The following is a 22,967-nucleotide window of genomic DNA, read 5'->3' as shown; positions in this document are numbered from 1 at the left end:
CTGAAATGCATGAAAAAAATCAGATGAATTGGTGGATAGATAAAAGAATACAGTAAAGTAATAAAGTGATAAAGTAAATGTAGCACAATGTGAACTCTTGCAGAACCTATACAATGGGTTTATGGGCATTCACTGTGCAATTATTTAAACTTTTCTGTATTTTGGAAAATTTTTATATTAGAATACAGAAAGAAATAAGCTATGGTATACATAATGGAATGCTACCCTGCCATAACAAAGAAGAGACTCTCACGAAAAACATAAACCGATGAACAAAAATAGATCCAGAGACATAGAAGCATTGATCAGACTGTTGAATCTCAGAGGGAAGACAGGAGAGGGTGGGGGTTGGGTAAGAGAGCAACCAAATGACTTCTATGCATGCATATAAGCATAACCCATGGATACAGACAGTAGGGGGTGAGGGCATGTACTGGGGGGTGGGAACAGCTGGGAAGAGGTCAATGGGGGTAAAAGGAGACATATTTAATACTTTAAACAATAAATAATTTTTAAAAAAGAAAAGAGTGTTGTGTTGGATTGTGTGGCAATGGTGGGGGGAAGGTAAGCCAAGGAGGGGGCACAGATGGGGACTTCTATAATAGTGTAAGCAATATAAACAAAGTAAAAAAAATTAAACATAGACACTGTAGTTGCACTGCTCCAGCATGCAGGTCCCTTGAGCCCACTGCCCCAGCAGATGGTTCCTGGGCCCCTCTGTGAGCCACCCCAGGGCAAGCTCCTCTCTAACCAAAAGCCCATGACTCACTCAGCAGAAACTGAGACTTTTCCCTCCTGGGCTGCCTGCTTCTGGACACCTCAGTGAGCTACTGAGGGGTCACCTCCCTGGACAAGGTCGTGCTGTTTCAGCCACAGATTCCAAGATTCCTGCATCCCCAGCCACTGGCTCCAGTACCCCCTTGTGATTTGCAGAGTGAAATCACCCTGGCAAGAGTCCCAGTGCCTCATCCGCAGACTATGGGACAGTTGCTTCTCACCATCATGGGCTCCGGGAACCTCGCAGTGATTTGCAGAGTGATGCTACCCCAACAAGAGTCACACAACACTGGCCAGAGTCACATGACCTGAGCCTAAAGGCCTGCAACCCCTTTCTCACAGGCCATGGATTCCAGGATCCCACAGTGAGCATATGCCAGTGAGACTTCAGGCAACTCTTTTCACAAGAGCTGTGAGCCCCCACTGAGTGCAACCTTGAACAAACAAGGATGCACTCCCCCAGCAGTAAAAAATCTGAATTCACTCATCCTGCATACCTGCCCTTAGACACCTGCGCACAGACACCTCTATTGTGCAGCTTCAGGGCTTCAAGGCTTCAGTGCCAGGGCCCTTCGGAGTGCTTCAGTGTGCCTTGCTGGCAAACATACAGCAGGTGCCCCTGTGAGCCACCACCACAGGTGCAGCAGCAAAACCTGAGTCTTCCCACCCCACAGCTGCAGAACTCTGGACACTAAAGTTGCATGCTTTTCCAGAGTACAGGCCTGCCAAACCCTCAGCTCCACAGGCAGCCCTTGGGCGCCACTATGAGCCCTCGCTGGGCGTGCACTTATACAAATGGGGAAACACTGCTGGGGTCTAGGAACTCTGAATCGCCTCTTCTAGGATACCTGCCCACAGACACCATAATCACATGGCTTCAGCGCCAAGGCCCTTCAGAATGTGTCAGTACACCCTGCTAGCAAACACATCATGGAGGCCCCTGTAAGCCACCACTGGGGGTGCATGTATATATCCATGGAGCAGCAGCAAAAGCTGAGTCTGTCCACCCCATAACTACAGAACTCTGGACACCACAGTCACGCCTTTCCAGAGCGCAGGCTTCCTGAGCACAACCACTCCAACAGATGGCTCCTGGGTGCCACGGTGAGTCCCCAATGGACACGCAAAATTTCAACCAAGGGCGCAAGACAGCAAAAATTGGGACACCCCCTTCCACAGCTGTAGACTTCTAGACACCGCAGTTGTACCTTTCCAGCTCGCAGGCCTACATCAGGAGAAGCCAAATAGCTTACATAGGGAGATACACTAGATTACAAAGCCCAGGAGACCTGAGAGATCACACCAGTAGCATCACCCCCAAAAGAACCTGGGTAGTAAAGCAATCAGATCTACAATTAAAATGTTACAGCAAAACATGGGAAGAGAAAAAAGCAATCCTAAAAGGAAAGAAAAAGAGAAATCACCAGAAAGGGACTTATATCAAATTGAGGCTAGTAACATTTCAAAGAAAGAATTCAGAGTAATGGTTATAAGGATGCCTAAATGGCTGGACAACAAATACACACAATTCAATGACAAATACACACAACTCAACAAGAATTATAAGGAGCTGAATAAGAATGTCACCAACATGAAAAGGAACCAAGAGGAAATGAAGAACGACATAGTTGCAATAAAGAACACAATGGAAGGCTTAAACAGTAGACTAGAAGAGGCTGAGGACCGCATCAGTGAATTAGAAGACAAGGTAGGAAAAAACACAAAAACACAGCAGCAACAGGAAAGAAGATTTAAAAAGCAATAGGAGAGCATATGGGAGTTTTGGCACAACACAAACTGAAACAACATTTGCATAATAGGTGTATTTAGAAGGAGAGGAAGAGAACCAAGGTATAGAAAACCCATTTGAAGAAATAACGACAGCAAACTTCCCTGATATTAGGAAGAAAAAAACTATGTAAGTCCAAGAAGCACATAGAGTTCCAAACAAGATGAACCCAAAAAGACCTACACCAAGACACATCATAATTAAATTGGCAAACACCAATGAAAAAGTAAGAATCTTAAAGGCTGCCAGAGAGAGACAGAAAGTTACTTACAAGGGATCTCTTATTAGACTATCAACTGATTTCTCAACACATGAGGCCAGAATGGAATGGAATGAAATATATAAAGTTGCTGGGGTCCAACCCCAGCGGGTCCAGGGGTCCCCAAAGGTGTGGACGGATTCGGCAAAGAAGGAATGACACGGAGACAGTGTTCAGTTGATCAGCAGCCTATCCAGGATCTCTAGCCAGGATCTCCAGCCAAGTTCTGGTCTGGATCTCCAGTCAGGTTCTGTGTCCATGTTCTCTTGCTAGGTTCTCCAGGTTCTCCAGCCAGGTTCTGTAGCCATGTTCCCTCGCTAGGTTCTCCAGTCAGGTTCTGTCCAGGTTCCCCAGCCAGGTTCAGTCACCAGGTTCTAGTCAGGTTCTCTTGCCTATTTCTGTAGTCAGGTTTAGTCCAGGATCTTTTGCCATGTTCTCTCCAGCAAAGTTCTTCTGTCTTCTAAGTTCTGTGTAGGTTCTGTCTTCTGAATTCTGTCTGTTGTTGTCTTGTTGCATCTGTATTTAAACCAGTTGATTCCAATCCTATCAATCTCAATTACAAAGGTTAGGGCGTTTCTTATCTCCATTCCAGGGAGTAAAGATTATGTAGCTTAAGCATGATTGTTCATAGTTAAAGTGATTAATTAACCGCCTGGCATTTAGTTGAAGAGTTTTATTCCCTCCCTAACTTCAGGGGAAAATCCCTACCTGGGGATTCAACCTTTCTTGGAGAGGTGACCTTGGTTAAAACACAGCACCAAGAAGGTGAGCAAACATATTAAGAACCGTATGCCATATATGCCAGGTCCCTTGAAACAGGAAGAATGGACCGGCTCCCGGCATAAAGTGATGCAAAACAAGGGACTGAACCCAAGAATACTATACCTAGCAAGGCTATCATTCAAAATTGAAGGTGGAATCAGGAGCTTCACAGACAAAAAAGGGCTAAGAGAGTTTATTACCACCAAGCCAGCAATGCAAGAAATGCTAAAGGGGCTGCTGTAAAAAAAAAAAAAAAAAAAGAAGAAGAAGAAACAGAAAGGCAAGAAGAAATACAAACATTAAGAATAAAAATGGCAAGAAACAAGTACTTATCGATAACGAAATTAAACATAACTGAATTAGGTGCCTTGTTGTGTTGTATTATGTGCCCTTAAATCAACAAAGCAGATCCAAGCAACAGCAGCCTCCTGATCACCACACCCGCTGAGGAACAGCAGCTGTACGTGAAGCCTCACCCCACCAGCCAGAAGAGCCACCAAAGCTGTGAACAGTACCCACCAGAGAAGCTGCTGCCAACTGAGGAGCAGCTGCTACTGCAACCGCCCGAGGAGCAACCACAGCCCAAGGAGCCACTGCCACCGAGGGAGCAGCCACTGAACGACTCAACATCTAGATATGTCAGTGAACTCAAACGTGGGTAGACAAAGAAACCCCCAAAAGAAAGAAAAGGAGGACTCTCCAGAAAAGCAGCTAAGTGATACAGAGGCATGCAACATGACAGAAAAAGAAATCAGAATAAGTTCCTTGAGTGCATAAACCGGATGGAGGAAAAAATCAACAACATATACAAGAAGCAAGAAGAAACAGATGAAAATATCAACTACTTATGCAAGAAGCAAGAAGAAACAGATGAAAAAATCAACAACTTAAGTAAGACCCAAGAAGAAATGAAGAGCAATATAGCTGCAATAAAAACCATCATTGAAAGTATCAACAGTAGACTAGGAGAAGTGTAGGACCGAATTAGCGAATTAGAAGACAAGGAAGCAAAACACACCCAAACTTTACTGCAATAGGAAAAAAAATTAAAAGACAGGAGGAGAGCCTAAGGGAGCTTTGGGACAACATGAAATGAAACAAGATAGGAATAATAGGGGTGCCAGAACAACAGAAAGAGGAACAAGGGTTAGAAAATCTATTCCAAGAAATAATATCAGAAAACTTCCCTGAAGTGGGGAAGAAAAAAGTCACACAAGCACAGAGAGTTCCAAGCAAGGTGATCCCGAAAAGACCCACACCACGACACATCATAATTACCATGGCAAATGTTCAGGACAAAGAGAGAATCTTAAAGGCTGCAAGAAAGAAATGGAAAGTTACATACAAGGGATCTCCCATTAGATTATCAAATGATTTCTCACCAGAAACACATCAGGCCAGAAAAGAATGGACTGAAATTTACAAAGTGATGCAAAGCAAAGGACTGAATCCAAGAATACTCTATCCAGCAAGGTTATCATTCAAAATTTAAGGGGAAATAAGAAGCTTCACAGACAAAAAAAAGGCTAAGGGACTTTATCACCACAAAGCCAGCAATGCAAGAAATGCTAAAGGGACTGGTGTAAAAAGAAGAAATAAAAAGCTCAGAAAGAAAACAGCCACACACAAACACAAAAGAAATGGCTGCAAACAAGCACCTTGCAATAATAACTTTAAATGTAAATACACTAAATGCTCCAACCAAAAGACACTGAGTGGCTGAAAGGAAAAAAACATGACCCATGCATTTGCTGTCTACAAGAGACCCACCTCAGAAGAAGGGACTCACACAGACTGAAAGTGAAGGGATAGAAAAATATCTTTCAGGCAAATGGAAATGAAAAAAGAGCTGGGGTAGCAATACTTATATCTGACAAAATAGACATCAAAGTGAAGGCCATAACAAGAGATAAGGAAGGCCACTTCATAATACTAAAGGGATTAATACAACAAGAAGATATAACCCTTGTAAACATATATGCACCAATGCAGGAGCACCCAAATACATAAAAAAAACTCCTGGAAGATATCAAAGAAGAGATCGACAGCAATACAATCATAGTAGGGGACTGTAATACACCACGAACATCACTGGATAAATCCTCTAAACAAACACTCAGCAAAGAAACAGCAACTCTAAATGACTCACTAGACAGATGGACTTACTTGACATCTTCAGAATGCTTCACCGCAAAGCCACGGAATATACATTCTACTCAAGTGCTCATAAGACAAATTCAAAAATAGACCACATATTGGGTCACAAACAAAGTCTCCCCAAATTCAAGAATATTGAAATCATACCAAGCATCATCTCAGACCACTATGGCATAATATTAGATATAAACTACAATAAAAACAACCCAAAATACTCAAACACTTAGAAGCTGAATAGCATGTTATTAAATACTAGGGGCCCGGTGCACGAAATTCGTGAACTGTGTGTGTGTGTGGGGGGGGGGAGTGTTCCTCAGCCCAGCCTGCCCCCTCTCACATACTGGGAGCCCTCAGGCGTTGACCCCCATCACCCTCCAATTGCAGGATCGGCCCCTTGCCCAGGCCTGACGCCTTTGACAGAGGTGTCAGGCTTGTACAGGGGACCCCCATCTCCCCCTGATCACTGGCTCTGGCCCCCTCCAAGGCCAGAGGCCTCTGGCCCAGGAATCATGCCTGGGCAGGGGACCCACATCTCCACTGATCGCTTGCTCCACCCCCCGCCCAAGCCTGACGCCTCTGACCCAGGCTTCAGGCCTGGGCAAGGGGACCATCATATCCCTCCAATCCCCGGCTCCGCCTCCCACCCAGGTCTGATGCCTCCGCCAGAGGAGTTGACCCTCATCACCCTCCGATCACCAATCACCGGATCGGCCCCTTGACCAGGCCTGAGGCCTCGGCCACAGGAGTTGACCCTCATCACCCTCCGATCACCAATCACCGGATCGGCCCCTTGACCAGGCCTGAGGCCTCTGGCAGAGGTGTCAGGCCTGGGCAGGGGACCCCCAGCTCCCCGTGGTTGCAGGCTCCGCCCCTGCCCAGGCCTAATGCCTCTGGCTGAGGCGTCCGGCCCGGGCAGCGGGGACCCGCAGCTGCAGTGGCCCCGCGATCGTGGGCTCCTCTTTAGGCCCAGGCAAGGGAACCCTAGCTCCCGGGACTGCCAGCTTTGACCGTGTCCAGCTCCCATCGCTGGCTCCACCCCTACTTCCTACTATCACTGGCCAGGGTGGAAAAGGCACCTGATTCTCCGATCATGGCTGAGGGGTAGGGCAAAGGCGGCCCCAGGGCCGCCTTTGCCCTGGCCCCCAGCTCTTAGCTCCCTCCTGGGTTTCCGATCATTGTCAGTGGCAGGGGGCTTCTTCCTGCTTTCCCTTTCGCCTCCCTGCATTGTGCTTACATATGCAAATTAACCGCCATCTTGTTGGCAGTTAACTGCCAATCTTAGTTGGCAGTTAATTTGCATATAGCCCTGATTAGCCAAGGAAAAGTGTATCATCGTACGCCAATTACCATTTTTCTCTTTTATTAGATAGGATGGATTGGGTTACCAATGAGATCAAAGAAGATATTAAAAACATCCTGGAAACTAATGACAATGAAAACACAACAATCCAAAACCTATGGGACACAATGAAAGCAGTCCTGAGAGGGAAGTTTATAGCTCTACAGGCCTATCTCAAAAAAACAAGAAAAAATGGCAGTAAATCATCTAACTCTACAACTCAAAGAATTAGAAAGAGAGCAACAAGAAAACCCCAGAGTGAGCAGAAGGAAGGAGATAATAAAGATTAGAGCAGAAATAAATGACATAGAGACCAAAAAGCAATACAGAAAATCAATGAAACCAAGAGCTGGTTCTTTGAAAGGATAAACAAGATTGACAAACCTCTGGCCAGGCTCACCAAGAAACAAAGAGAAAGGACCCAAATAAACAAAATCAGAAATGATAGAGGTGAAATAACAACAGACCACACAGAAATACCAATGATTGTTAAAAAAAACTACGGACAGCTCTACTCCAACAAACTAGACAACCTGGAGGAAATGGACAGATTCCTAGAAAATTACAACATTCCAACACTCAATCAGGAAGAATCTAAAAATCTCCATAGGCCAATAACTATAGAAGAAATTGAAGCAGTCACCAAAAAGCTTCCAACAAAAAAAAGCCCAGGATCAGACAGTTTCACAGGGGAGTTTTACCAAACATTCAAGGAAGAACTAAAACCTATCCTCCTCAGACTACTACAAAAAATTTAAGAGGAAGGAACACTTCCAAGATCATTCTATGAATCCAGCATCACTGTAATACCAAAACCAGGTAAAGACAACACAATGAAATAGAATTACAGGCCAATATCCCTCATGAACATAGATGCCCGAATACTCAAAAAAATCTTAGCAAATCGGATCCAGCAGTACATCAGAAAAATCATACACCATGATCAAGTAGGATTTATCCCAGGGATGCAAGGATGGTACAATATCCGCCAATCAATAAACGTGATACCTCACATAAACAAATTGAAATAAAAAAACCACATGGTCATATCAATTTTTGCAGAAAAAGCATTTGACAAAATCCAACACTCATTTCTGATAAAAACTCTCAGCAAGGTGGGAGTAGAAGGATCATACCTCAACATAATAAAATCCATATATGAAGGGCCACAGCCAACAACATACTCAATGGACAAAAACTAACACCATTTCCCCTAAGGACAGGAAGAAGACAGGGATGCCCACTCTCACTACTCCTGTTCAACATAGTACTGGAAGTGTTAGCCATTGCAATTAGACAAGAAGAAGAAATAAAAAGCATACAAATTGGAAAAGAGGAAGTAAAACTGTCCTTATTTGCAGATCACATGATATTATACATACAAAACCCTAGAGACTCAATCAAAAAACTACTAGACTTAATACACGAATTTGGCAATGTAGCAGGATACAAAATTAACCCCAAAAATCTGAGGCATTTCTATACACCAATAGTGAACTTTCAGAAAGAGAGACTAAAAAAACAATCCCATTTACCATCGCACCAAAAAAATTAGGCTACCTAGGAATAAACTTAACTAAAGAGGTAAAAGACCTCTACTCAGAAAACTACAGGACGTTTAAAAAACATATATAGAGGAAGACATAAACAGGTGGAAGAACATACCCTGTTTATAGATTGGTAGAATCAACATCATTAAAATGTCCAAACTCCCTAAACAATCTATAAATTCAACGCACTTCCCATTAAAATACCAGTGGTATATTTCACAGATATAGAACAAACTCTCCAAAAATTCATCTAGAATAAAAAAAGACCCCGAATAGCTGTAGCAATCCTGAGAAAGAACAAAGTAGGTGGGATCTCAATACCAGATATCAAGTTGTATTACAAAGCCACTGTTCTCAAAACTGCCTGGTACTGACACAAGAACAGACGTATAGATCAATGGAATAGAATAGAGAGCCCAGGAATCGACCCGAAACAATATGCTCAATTAATATTTGACAAAGGAGGCAAGAACATACAATGGAGCCAAGATAGTATCTTCAATAAAGGGTGTTGGGAAAATTGGACAGATATATGCATGAAAGTGAAACTAGACCACCAACTTACATCATACACAAAAATAAACACAAAATGGATAAAGGACTTAAATGTACAACGGGAAACCATAAAAATTCTAGAAGAATCCAAAGGCAATAAAATCTCAGACATATCCCGAAGCAATTTCTTCACTGATACAGCTCCTAGGGCACTTGAAACTAAAGAGAAAATGAACAAATGGGACTACATCAAAATAAAAAGCTTCTGGACAACCAAAGAAACCATCAGCAAAACAATGAGAAAACCCACTGCGTGGGAAAACGTATTTGCCAATGTCATATCTGATAAGGGCCTAATCTCCAAAATTTATAGGGAACTCATACAACTTAACAAAAGGAAGATGAACAGTCCAATCAAAAAATGGGCAAAGGATCTAAATAGACACCTTTCAAAAGAGGACATTCAGAAAGCCGAGACATATGAAAACATGCTGAAAGTCACTAATCATCTATGAGATGCAAATCAAAACAACAATGAGTTACCATCTTATACCTGTCAGACTGGCTACCATCAACAAATCAACAAATGACAAGTTCTGGAGAGGATGTGGAAGAAAAGGAACACTCGTGCACTGCTGGTGGTAATGCAGACTGGTGCAGCCACTATGGAAGACAGTATGGAGTTTCCTCTAAAAACTAAAAATGAAACTTTCATTTGACCCTGTGATACCTCTTCTAGGAATATATCCCAAGAAACCAGAAGCACCAATCATAAAGGATATATGCACCCCTATGTTCATAGCAGCACAATTCACGATAGCTAAAATCTGGAAACAGCCTAAGTGCCCATCAGTAGATGAATGGATTACAAAGCCGTGATACATCTACACGATGGAATACTATGGTGCTGTAAAAACGAAGGAACTCTTACCATTTGCAAAGGCATGGATGGAACTGGAGAACATTATGCTAAGTGAAATAAGCCATTCAATGAAGGAAAAATACCACATGATCTCACTCATTCATGGAGAATAGAGACCATTATAAACTTATGAACAATAATAGATACAGAGGCAGAGCTTCCTCAAACTGGTTGTCAAACTGCAGTGGGAAGGCCGGGGAGGGTTGTGGTCAGGAGGCAAGGGGGTAAGAGATCAACCGAAGGACTTGTATGCATGCATATAAGCATAACCAATGGACATAAGACACTGTGGGTAGGGGAGGCCAGGGGATTTTCAAGGGCGGGGGAAAAAAAGGACACATATGTAATACCCTTTGGAATACTTTAAGCAATAAAAAAAAAACTTAAATGGATTAAATGCTCCAATCAGAAGACATTGGGTAGCTGAATGGATAAGAAAATATGAACCACATATTTGCTGTCTGCAGGAGACCTACCTCAGAACAAAGGATTCACACAGACTGAGAGTGAAGTGATGGGAAAAAATTTTCAGGCAAATGGAAATGAGAAAAAAGCTCGGTTTTTGATACTTATATTTGAAAAAAAATGGACCTCAAAGGCCATAACAAGAGATAAGGAAGGCCACTGCATAATACTAAAGGGAACAATTCAACAAGAAGATATAAGTGTGGTAAACAATATGCACCCCACCCAATACAGGGGCACCCAAATCATAAAAAAACTTCTTGAAGATATCAATGGTGAGATAAATAGAAATACAGTCATAGTATGGGACTTTAATACTGCACTGACACCACTGGATAAATCCTCCAAACAAAAAATCAACAAAGAAACAGCAATCTTAAATGACTCACTAGATCAGATGGACTTAAATGACATCTTCAGAATATTTCACCCCAAACCTATAGAATATAAATTCTTCTCCAGTGCATGTGGGACATTTTCAAAGATAGACTACATATTAGGACATAGGCAAAGTCTCTTCTCAAATTCAAGAGAATAGAAATCATATTAAGCATTTTCTCAGATCACAATGGCATAAAACTAGAAATCAACTACAATAAAAACAATTAAAAAAATCAAACACTTGGAGGCTAAATAGCATGCTAATAAACAATGACTGGGTTACCAAAGAGATCAAAGAAGAAATAAAAAGCATCCTGGAAAAAAATGACAATGAAAACACAACAATCCAAAATCTATAGGACACAATGAAAGCAGTCCTGTGAGGTAAGTTCATAGCTGCACAGTCCTACCTCAAAAACAAGAAAAACTGGTAATAAATTTCTAACATTGAAACTTAAAGAAGTAGAAAGAGAGAATCAAGAAAAGCCCAGAGTGAGCAGAAGAATGGAGCTAATAAAGATCAGAGCAGAATTAAATGAGATAGAGACCAAAAAAACCCCCCAAAACACAAAAAACAAAAACAACCCCAAAAAACAATACAAAAGATAAATGAAACCAAGAGCTGACTCTTTTAAAGGATAAATCATATTGATGAACCTCTAGCCAGGCTCACCAAAAAACAAAGAAAAAGGACCAAATAAACAAAATCAGAAATGAAAGAGGTGAAGTAACAATTGACCCCACTGATATGCAAATGATTGTAAACAAAATACTACAAAACACTCTACTCCAACAAACTGGAAAACCTCAATGAAATGGACACATTCCTAGAAAAAATAGAAGCTTCCAAACCTCAATCATGAAGAATCAAAAAACCTGAATAAGCCAATAACTACTGATGAAATTGAAACAGTAATCAAAAAGCTTCCAGCAAACAAAAGCCCAGGACCAGATGGCTTCACAGGGGAGTTTTACCGAACCTTCAGACAAGAACGGAAACCAATCCTGCTCAGACTATGACAAAAAAAATTCAAGAGGAAGGCACACTTTCAAGCTCTTTCAATGAAGCCAGCATTACCCTAATCCCAAAACCAGACAAAGAAACCACAAAGAAAGAGAATTACAGGCCAATATCTCTGATGAACATAGATGATAAAATCCTCAACAAAATTCTAGCAAACCGGATCCAGCACTACATTAGAAAGATCATACACCATGACCAAATGGGATTTATTCCAGGGATGCAAGGCTGGTACAATATCTGCAAATCAATAAACGTGATATATCACATAAACAAACTGAGAGACAAAAATCACAGAATCATATCAATTGATGCAGAAAAGGCATTTGACAAAGTCCAGTACCCTTTTCTAATAAAAACACTCAGCAAAGTGGGAACAGAAGGATCATTCGTTGACATAATCAAAGCCTTATATGACAAACCTACAGACAACATCATACTCAATGGGCAAAAACTAAAACCATTTGCCTGAAGAACAGGAACAAGACAGGGATGCTTGCTTTCACCTCTCCTGTTCAACATAGTACTAGAAGTGCTACCCAAAGCGATCAGACAAGGAAAAGAAATAAAAGGCATCCAAATTGAAAAAGAAGAAGAAAAATTGTCATTATTCGCAGATGACATGCTACTGTACGTAGAAAACCCTAAAGACTCCACCAAAAAATTATTAGACTTAATAAATGAATTTGGCAATGTAGTAGGATACAAAATTAATGCCAAGAAATCTATGGCATTTTTATACACCAATAGTGAACTTATAGAAAGACAGATTAAAAAAAATACCATTTACCATTGCACATACAAAAAAATTAAGATACCTAGGAATAAACTTAACTAAGGACGTAAAAGACCTAAGAAAACTTCAGGAGATTGAAAAAAGAAATAGAGGAAGACATGAACAAATGGAAGAATATACCATGTTCATGGATTGGTAGAATAAACATCATTAAAGTGCCATACCACCCAAAGGAATCTATCAATGCAACCCAATCCCCATTAAAATACCAATGGCATATTTCAAAGACCTAGAACAAACTCTCCAAAAATTCATCTGAAATATGAATGACCCCAAATAGCTGCAGCAATCTTGAGAAAGAAGAACAATGTAGGAGGGATCACAATACCAGATATCAAGCCACTGTTATCAAAACTGCCTGGTACTGACACCAGAACAGACGTATAGATCAGTGAAACAGAACAGAGAAACCAGAAATCAACACAAGCCAGTATGCTCAATTAATATTTGACAAAGGAGGCAAGCACATACAGTGGAGTCAAGACAGTCTCTTTAATAAATGGTGCTTGGAAATTTGGTCAGACACATGCAAAAAAAAAAAAATGAAATTAGACCACCAACTTACAATACACAAAAATAAACTCAGAATGGATAAAAGGGCTTAAATGTAAGATGGGAAACCATAAAAATATTAGAGGAATCCAAAGGAAGCAAAATCTCAGATATATGCCAAAGGAATTTCTTCACTGACAAAGCTCCTAAGGCATTGGAAACTAAAGGGAAAATAAACAAATGGGACTATATCAAAATAAAAAGCTTCTGCCCAGCAAAATAAACAAACAAACAAACAAAAAACAAAACAAAACAACAAGAAAACCCACTGCATGGGAAAACATATTTGCCAATGACATCTCTGATAAAGGTTTAATCTCCAACATTTACAGGGAACTCATACAACTTAACAAAAGGAAGATAAACAACCAAATCAAAAAATGGGCAACGGACCTAAATAGACACTTTTTGAAAGAGGACATACATAAGGCTGAGAGACATATGAAAACATGCTCAAACTTACTAATCATCCGAGAAATGCAAATCAAAACGACAATGAGGTACTACCTCACACCTGTCAGAATGGCTATCATCAACAAATCAACAATTGACAATGCTGGTGAGGATTCGGAGAAAAAGGAACCCTCATTCACTGCTGGTGGTAATGCAAACTGGTGTAGCCACTATGGAGAATAGTATGGAGTTTCCTCAAAAAACTAAAAATGGAATTTCCATTTGACCCAGTGATCCCACTTCTATGAATATATCCCCAGAAACCAGAAACACCAATCAGAAAGAATATATGCATCCCTATGTTCATAGCAGCACAATTTACAATAGCTAAGATTTGGAATCAGCCTAAGTGCCTATCAGAAGATGAATGGATTAAAAATCTTTGGCACATCTACACAATGGAATACTATGCTGCTGTAAAAAGGAAGGAATTCCTACCATTTGCAACAGCATGGATGGAGCTGGAGAGCATTATGCTAAGTGAAATAAGTCAGTCAGAGAAAGGTAAATATCACATGCTCTCACTCATTTGTGGATTATAATGAACAACATAAACCAATGAACAAAAACAGATGTAGAGACAGAGAAGCATTGATCAGATGCTCAAAACTCAGAGGAAAGGTAGGGGAGGGTCGGGGTGAGGGGGAGAGATCAACCAAAGGACTTGTATGCATGCATATAAGCATAAACGATGGATTTGGACAACAGGGGGTGAGGGAAGGATTGGGGGGATGAGGGGACATTGGGGGGATAAGGACACATTTTTAATATCTTAATCAATAAATGGAAAAATGGGAAAAATATAACAGCTCTTTGAATAAATATTTGTTGAATGAATAGTAAAAAATAAAATAATAAAATAATAAATGGTGTTGGGAAAACTGGAAAGATACTTGAAAAAAAGTGAAACTAGACCACCAACTTACACCATACACAAAAATAAACACAAAATGGATAAAGGACTTAAACATAAGATGGGAAATCATAAGAATTTTAAAAGAAGGCAAAGGCATCAAAATAGCAGACATTTGTCGTAGCAATATCTTTACCGATACAGCTCCTAGGGCACTTGAAACTAAAGAGAATATAAACAAATGGGACGACATAAAAATAAAAAGCTTCTGCACAGCAAAAGAAACCATCAACAAAACAACAAGAAAGCCGACTGCTTGGGAGAACATATTTGCCAATGTTATCTCCCATAAGAGTTTAATCTCCAACATCTACAGGGAACTCATACAACTTAACAAAAGGAAGCTAAACAATGCAATAAAAAAATGGGCAAAGTACATAAATAGACGCTTTTTGAAAGAGGATATTCAGAAAGCCAAGAGACATATGCAAACATGCTCAAAGTCACTAATCATCCATGAGATGCAAATCAAAACAACAATGAGGTACTATCTCACACCTGTCAGAGTGGCTATCATCAACAAAACAACAAATGACAAGTGCTGGAGAGGATGCGGAGAAAAAGGAACCCTCGTGCACTGCTGGTGAGAATGCAGACTGGTGCAGCCACTGTGGAAGACAGTATGGAGTTTCCTCAAAAAGTTAAAAATAGAACTCCCATTTGACCCAGTAATCACACTTTCAGGACTATATCCCAAGAAACCAGAAACACCACTCAAAAAGGATATATGTTCCCCTATGTTCATAGCAGCACAATTTACCAAAGCTAATAATTAGAAACAGTCTAAGTGCCCATTAGCAGATGAATGGATTAGAAAAATGAGGTACATCTACACGATGGAATACTATGCTGCTGTAAAAAAGGAACTCTTACCATTTGCAACAGCATGGATGGAACTGTAGAGCATTATGCTAAGTTAAATAAGTCAGTCAATGAAAGAAAAATACCACATGATCTCACTCATTTATGGGTAATAAAGAACATTATAAACTGATGAACAAAAAATAGATTTAGAGGCAGGGCAGTATTGAACAGACTGTCAAACTACAGCGGGAAGGCTGGGGAGGATGAGGGGGGGAGTAAGAGATCAACTGAAGGACTTGTATGCATGCATATAATCATAACCAATGGACGCAATCTACTGGGGGGTAGGGGAGGCCTGGGGAAGTTCAATGTGGAAAAAAAGGAGACATATTTTTTACTCTTTGTAATACTTTAAGCAATAAAACAGAATTTAAAAGAAGAAGCTAGTTAGGCAATATGATTTGGTGCAAACGGTAGTGGACTGCATATTTCTGAGTTGTAGACCTAAGTTTTGGCCCTTTCATTGAGCTCTCTTGGGGCTTGAGGTGCAGCATTCTCTTTTCTGCACCCCAATTTTCTATCTATCAAGTGGAGTGGTTAGACTAGAGTAGAAAGTGTTTTTTTTCCAGCACATTAGTTACAGGAAATATTCTGCTAAAGGAGCTTTCATAGCCAAATTATTTGAACTAATGTTAATTATTATAATTTCTATTAGAGGTTTATGATACATAATAGAGTATTAAGGGTCCTTGGAAAACTTAAAATATAAAACACTGTTAAACTTTGCTTTACCCAGTATTTTTCAAACTTATCTAAACATATAATTTATTTTTATTATAGTAACTATTAGCATCCTATGGGGATACTATTTCATGGAACTCCCTCTTGGAGAATTGCATTCGTCCTTTGAGCATCCTGAAGTTGGTTAATCCACGCCTGAAATGAATTCCACAGTATGGTGCTTTTTCTATTGGATGGGTAGCAAGAATATGTATTGGGGAGATTGAATGTATACTCACACAGAGAGACATATACATAGGCATACACACATTATGTGTACATGTTCATACACAGAAGGACATACATGCCAGGTATCTTCGATTTGCCCCTCAAAAATCCATTCTCAGAGATGCTGAACTGAATAAACGTCATTTCTGGGTTGTAGGGCCTTCTGCCTTTAGCCAAGAGGAGGAACCATTAAAAAAAACAAAACTAAAAAAACAGGGAGGTCAGGATTATTATTCCCTTAGTTTCCTCTCTGAGAACCTGCCTTGGGTTGCTTGAATCTCTTAACTGAAAAATACTTCTCCTTTGAAGGTGGCCAACTCTACAGAACTTTCTCTTCTAGCAGCTGCTCCCTCCCTTAGTCCTCCCCTCAGGTGATAACAACTTAAAGGCTACTTATCTTGGTTTACTGCCTTAATCTCTTATTCTCAAACATCAACCCCTTTGTAAATAGCCTCTTTGTAAAGACATCTGGTTCAAATTATCCTATATTAAGTGTGTTTTCTGCTTCTGGTTGGGACCTTAACTAATCCACTGCTTTAAAAAAATATCTTTATTGTTGAAAGTATTACAGATGTCCTCCCCTCCCATTGACCCCCCCACCCTCCCCCCTTATAACCTCCTCAGGCCTTCCCTGCATTGTTGTTTGCCCATGGGCTCTGCGTACATGCATATAAATTCATTGGTTAATTTCTTTCTGCACTCTGTTCCCTTACCTCTGAAATATGTCAGTCTGTTGCATGCTTCAACATCTTTAGATCTTTTGTGCTTATCAGTTTATTTTGTTCATTAGATTCACCATATGAGTGAGATCATGTAATACTTGTCTTTCTCTGACTAGCTTATTTTTCTTACCATAATACTCTGCAGTTCCCTCCATGATGTCTCAAAGAAGAGATCTTTTTTTTACAGCTGCATTGTGTAAAGGTACCACAGGTGTTTAATCTATTTATCCACTGATGGGCACTTGGGCAGATTCCATATCTTAGCTATTGTAAATAATGCTGCTATGAACATAGGGGTGCATATATTCTTTCTGATTGGTGTTTCAGATTTATTAGGTTATATTCCTAGCAGTGAGACCACTGGGTCAAATGGCAGTTCCATTTTTTTTTTATTTTTTTGAGGAAACTCCACACTGTGTCCACAGTGGTTGAACCAGTCTGCATTCCCACTAACAATGCTCGAAGGTTCCTTTTTCTCCACATCCTCGCCTGCACTCATTATTTGTTGGCAGCCATTCTGGCAGGTGTGAGGTGGTACCTCATTGTCCCTTTAATTTGCATCTATCTGGTGATTAGTATGCTCAATTAATTTTTGACAAAGGAGGCGAGAACATAAAATATAGTCTCTTCAATAAATGGTGTTGGGATAATTGGACAAGTACATGCAAAAAAAAAAAATGAAACTAGACCACCAGCTTACACCATACACAAAAGTAAACTCAAGCCCAGCGGGCGTGGCTCAGTGGTTGAGCATAAATCTATGAACCAGGAGGTCAAGATTTATTCCTAATTAGGGCACATACCCAGGTTGTGGCCTGGATCTCCAGTAGGGGACATGCAGAAAGCAGCCAATCATTGATTCTCTTTCATTAATGATGTTTTTATCTTTCCCTTTCCCTTTCTCTCTGAAATAATCCTATCTAATTAAAGACAAAAAGGGTAAGTAACCGTACCTCTGCTACACTTCCCATTGGCTAATCAGGGAGATATGCAAATTAACCGCCAACAAAGATGGCGGCTGGCAGCCATGCAGCTGAAGCGAACATGAGGCTTTCTTGCTCTAGTGATGGAGGAAGCCAAGGTTCCCTGCCTGCTGCAGCCAGGCTCTGAGCTCTGGAAGCAACAATATTTCAATTATAGAAGCTAAACAAACCCTAGATACCTGCTTTCAGCCGGCCGCAGCCTCAGAGCTGGGAGCGCCACTGACGGCAACAATGTTTCAATTATAGAAGGTAAATAAATCCCAAAATTAAAAAAAAAAAAGGAGAGACTGGGAGCTTCAGTTGCCCGCCTGCCTGAAAATGGCCCTCAGCCCCTCACCCAGACTGGCCAGGCACCCCAGTGGGGACCCCCACCCTGAAGGGGGTGTGGCCATCCTGAAAACAGCCATCAGCCCCTCATCCAGGCTGGCCAGGCACCCCAGCGGGACCCCCACCCTGATCTGGGACACCCTTCAGGGCAAACCAGCCGGCCCCCACCCGTGCACCAGGCCTCTATCCTATATAGTAAAAGGGTAATATGCAAACTGACCCTAACAGCAGAAAGACTGGGAATTACTGGTCACTATGACACACACTGACCACCAGGGGGCAGTCGCTCAATGCAGGAGCTGCCCTCTGGTGGTCAGGGCACTCTCACATGGGGGAGCTCTGCTCAGCCACAAGCCAGGCTGATGGCTGCCAGTACAGCAGTGGTGGTGGCAGCCTTTCCTGCCTCCTCAGCAGCACTAAGGATGTCTGACTGCAGCTTAGGTCTGCTCCCTGCTGGCAAGTGGACATCCCCTAAGGGCTGCCGGGCTGCCAGAGGGATGTCTGATTGCCATCTTAGGCCCAATCCTCCGGGAAGCAGGCCTAAGCCAGGAGGTGGTCATCCCCCGAGGGGTCCCAGACTGTGAAAGGGCACAGGTTGGGCTGAGGGCCCCCCCCACCCCGAGTGCACAAATTTTTGTTTACCGGGCCTCTAATATATATATATATATATATATATATATATATATATATATATATATATATATATATATACTCTAAATGGATAAAAGACTTAAATGTAAGTTGTAAAACCATAATTATCCTAGGACAAAATGTAGACAGCAAATATCAGACATCTCACTGAGCAGAAATTTCACTGATACATCTCCTAGTGCAAGAGAAATCAAGGAAAAGTAAACAAATGGAATTGCATCATTTTATTAAACAAAAAGCTTCTGCACAGCAAGAGAAACTAGCATCAAAATGAAAGGGGAACCTACTGTATAGGAGAATATGTTTGCTGCTAATCTACTGCTTTTGAGTTTGAGGGTCATGTGGGCCTAGAGGCATACAGTAGTAGAGAATTTGATTAATGGTTTTAAAACTCAGTAGAGGAACCTAAACTAGAGTTAGAGATTTGGGATTCATTGGTTATACCGTAGAAGGAAGTGGAAGCTGTGACAGTGGAGATAATTGCCCAGTAACAGTATAGAGTAAAAAGAGGACTTAAAAGGGCAGGAAGGAGCCTGCAAGGAAGGAACACTCTCACCTCTTAGAAATCCCAATTTTTAAGCAGATAAATACAAAAGGTTGTTTAATAAGCAAGAAGTCCTACAAAAAGGAGGTGGATAAATTTAAGGGATATTTAATCCAGACCGTCTCTACCTATTACAAACACTTTCTTAGTGATTTAATTTGGAGGTCTTTTAGGTTCTGGTGGTGCTTAGATTTTCTAAGATATATACTGCTAATTAAGAGCCTTCTCTTTTTTAAAATTAAAGTTATTGGGGTGACATTGATTAATATGATCATAGAGGTTTCAGGTGTGGGTTTCTATGTTACAAGATCTGTATATTGCACTGTGTGCCCACCACTCAGTCAAATAATCTTCGATCACTATATATTAGATTCCCTTCTCCCTCCACATCCCACCTCCTTCCCTCTGGCAACCACCACACGGCTGTTTGTGTCCAAGGGTTTCAACTTTATAGCTCACATATAAGTGAAATCACATGATTCTTAGCTTTTTATGTCTTACTTATTTCTCTTAGCATGATATTCTCAAGGTCCATCTATGTTGTCGCAAATGGCAGTATTTCATCCTTTCCTATGGCTAGGTAGTATTCCATGTGTATATGTACCACATCTTCTTTATCCAGTCCTCTATCGCAGGACACTTTGGTTGTCTCCATGTCTTGGACACCATGAGTAATGCTACAATGAACATAGGTGTGCATATATCTTTGGGAATACATGTTTTCAAGTTTCTCAGCTATATACCCAGGAGAAGGATTTCTGGGTCATATGGTAACTCTATTCTTAATTTTTTGAGGAATCACCAGACTATTTTCCATAGTGACTGTACCAGTCTAAATTCTCACCAGCAGTGAATGAGGGTTCCCTTTTCTCTGCAACCTCTCGAACACTTGATATTACTTATCTTGTTGTGGGATCCTTCTAATAAATTTTTTTTCTGTGTCCATAATCATCTATGCTTTTATTGATTCACATATTGTCCCTTTAGATATTGACATGACTGACTGAATTATAATTAAGTTATCCTTTTTGCTTCAGGCAGAGAAATATGTTTTCTTTTGACATTATGTGTTAATTTTATTGACAAACTTGAGATCTATAATTGTCTCATTAGACCACAAAAGTGTAGTTCTCCCAGCAAAAAACAATTAATAGTGAAGATTTAAGTTTTTATTCTTGCTTTTATGGGGAAAGTATTCTAGCCCACAGGAATTTAGGGATAAGTTTATAAAAAGCAGCAGCATGGAGTCATGATAGTTCCTTAGATTAGCAATCAGAAAATCTGGGTTCTAGATCTGGAAATAAAGTAAATTTCAGTGTGACTTTTTGGCCTTAGTTTTCTCACCCGTAACATGAGAGAATTAGATAAAATTAATATTTTTAGAAATGGGTTCCATTGAGCCCTGGGAAAATCCTTCAGAAGGCACCTCAGGAAGCAAAGGGAGACTGAAAAAGTGGATTATGTTCCATATCCCTGCTCTTCTAAAGAAGTTCTGCTTTTTCTTTTATAGATATTTAACTCTACGTAATATTTCATTTTAAATAAAAACTTCATTGCAAAACCAACCAAATGAGCAACACCACCATCATCACTACCACCACCAACAAACACCCAAAATGCCTAAATTATCTTTGAGGTTCTTTCCAATGCTGAAAGGCTAAAAGTCTACAGATTAGGGCATGTATAGGACTAGTCTACCTAAAGAGGACTGCTTTGAGAGATCTTTCTTCTTGCTCCAGGCATGCTCATTATGTTGGCAGAGAAAAGCTGTAGCAAACTGATCTTAGCCTCCTGGTTTTATTGCTGTCTGAGTCTGTTTTAACTCCTGATCTCTAGATTTCTGGTGGCAGAAAGAGAATGGCTATACATTATCATGATATGCTTTTGTCCACCTCCCACTGAACATTATTCAGGGCTATGTGGGAGAGAGTTACTATTTAGGTAAGATGGGCCATGGGCCAAAACTGGAAAGCAAACAAACTTGAAATGTTTCTCTCACCAAATCGTGCTCTCTAATCTCTCTCTTTCCATCTTTATTTATACTTCTGTTAATTTTGTGGTTGGAACAAGTCTAAATATAAATGAAATCTTCCCCAGATGGTCATGATCTCCAGCCAGGTCTCAAAAGAACAGGGAATTGTGTTGCTGTCACCATTTGCTTTACATCTGGAATCTCAAAAGAGGATACAACCAGGGAAAGCCTTGGCCTTTGCTTCCTAACAAGAATACTGATGTTGGGTTGTGTGGAAACTAAGCCAGAAAAGACAATGGAGAAAGAATCCTCTCTTGATTTCAGCAATGAAGGGGGTGCAGTTAACATGCACCTCCGCAGGAGGCATGAATTGGTTGGCAGGAATGCCTTTTGCAGACAGGCCAGAGAGAGAGACACTGAATGGGGCACCCTCATGAATAGATTTCAGCTGACTTCACAGGAACTTTAGAAAGACCAAAAAAATAAAAAATAAAAAAAAATTAAAAAAAAGAGCTCAAACTGCTGAGAGTTAGCTAGAAAAAGAGGCAGCAAACATGATATCAGAAGATCAAGGAGTCATTCTCTCAAGGCTGCTGCCTCTTCTCACTACTTCTCTCTGCCTCCAATTATTAATTTCCAAGGGGTTCAGGAAGAAAGGAGTAGGGCTCAAGAGTGGAATCCCATTGGCTTATATAATATTACTTTTTACATTTTTCCATAGACCAAGACTTATAAACATAATGTCATAAAAATTATATTTATTTCAATAAACATTAAATTGAGTGCCTATTAAGTACCAGACCATGTGTTAAGCCAATAAGTTCATGGTCCAATGGAAGAAAGAGTAAACACAATTTTAACACAAAACATTGACTGAAATGATAGAGGTCAGAACAGCATGTTACAGAAGCATAGAGGAGAGCCACTTGACTTAAAAGCACGTAGTTTCATAGAACATCAGAGCTGGAAAGAAACAGAGAACATACAGTCCAATCCTTCTCTGTACAGATGGAAAATGTGAGGCCTGGAATAATGAAAGGACTTGCTCAAGGACATATAGCCAGGCAATGGCAGAGCTGAAATTCTAGTTTAGAGAATCAGATTCAGTCAGCCTTCTGCCATTCTGCACAATTAATATTTGGCTTCCTTCAAGATGGGTCCTTTGGCCTATAAATTATTTCATAATGCTGGCTTGGGAAAATATCTCTGAGAAGTTAGTAATTTTTTTCTGCAGTCAGTAGATATGGCTATTTGGCCTCCTGGAAAAGCACAGTAGATCTGTCTCTGTGTGTTCTTTCTCTTCTTATGATAGCCTCTACATGAAC

Source organism: Myotis daubentonii, chromosome X, assembly GCF_963259705.1.
Source record: "Myotis daubentonii chromosome X, mMyoDau2.1, whole genome shotgun sequence".
Lineage (NCBI taxonomy): Eukaryota > Metazoa > Chordata > Mammalia > Chiroptera > Vespertilionidae > Myotis > Myotis daubentonii.
The sequence above is the reverse complement of the archived record's forward strand: the minus strand, read 5'-3'. Positions refer to the sequence as shown.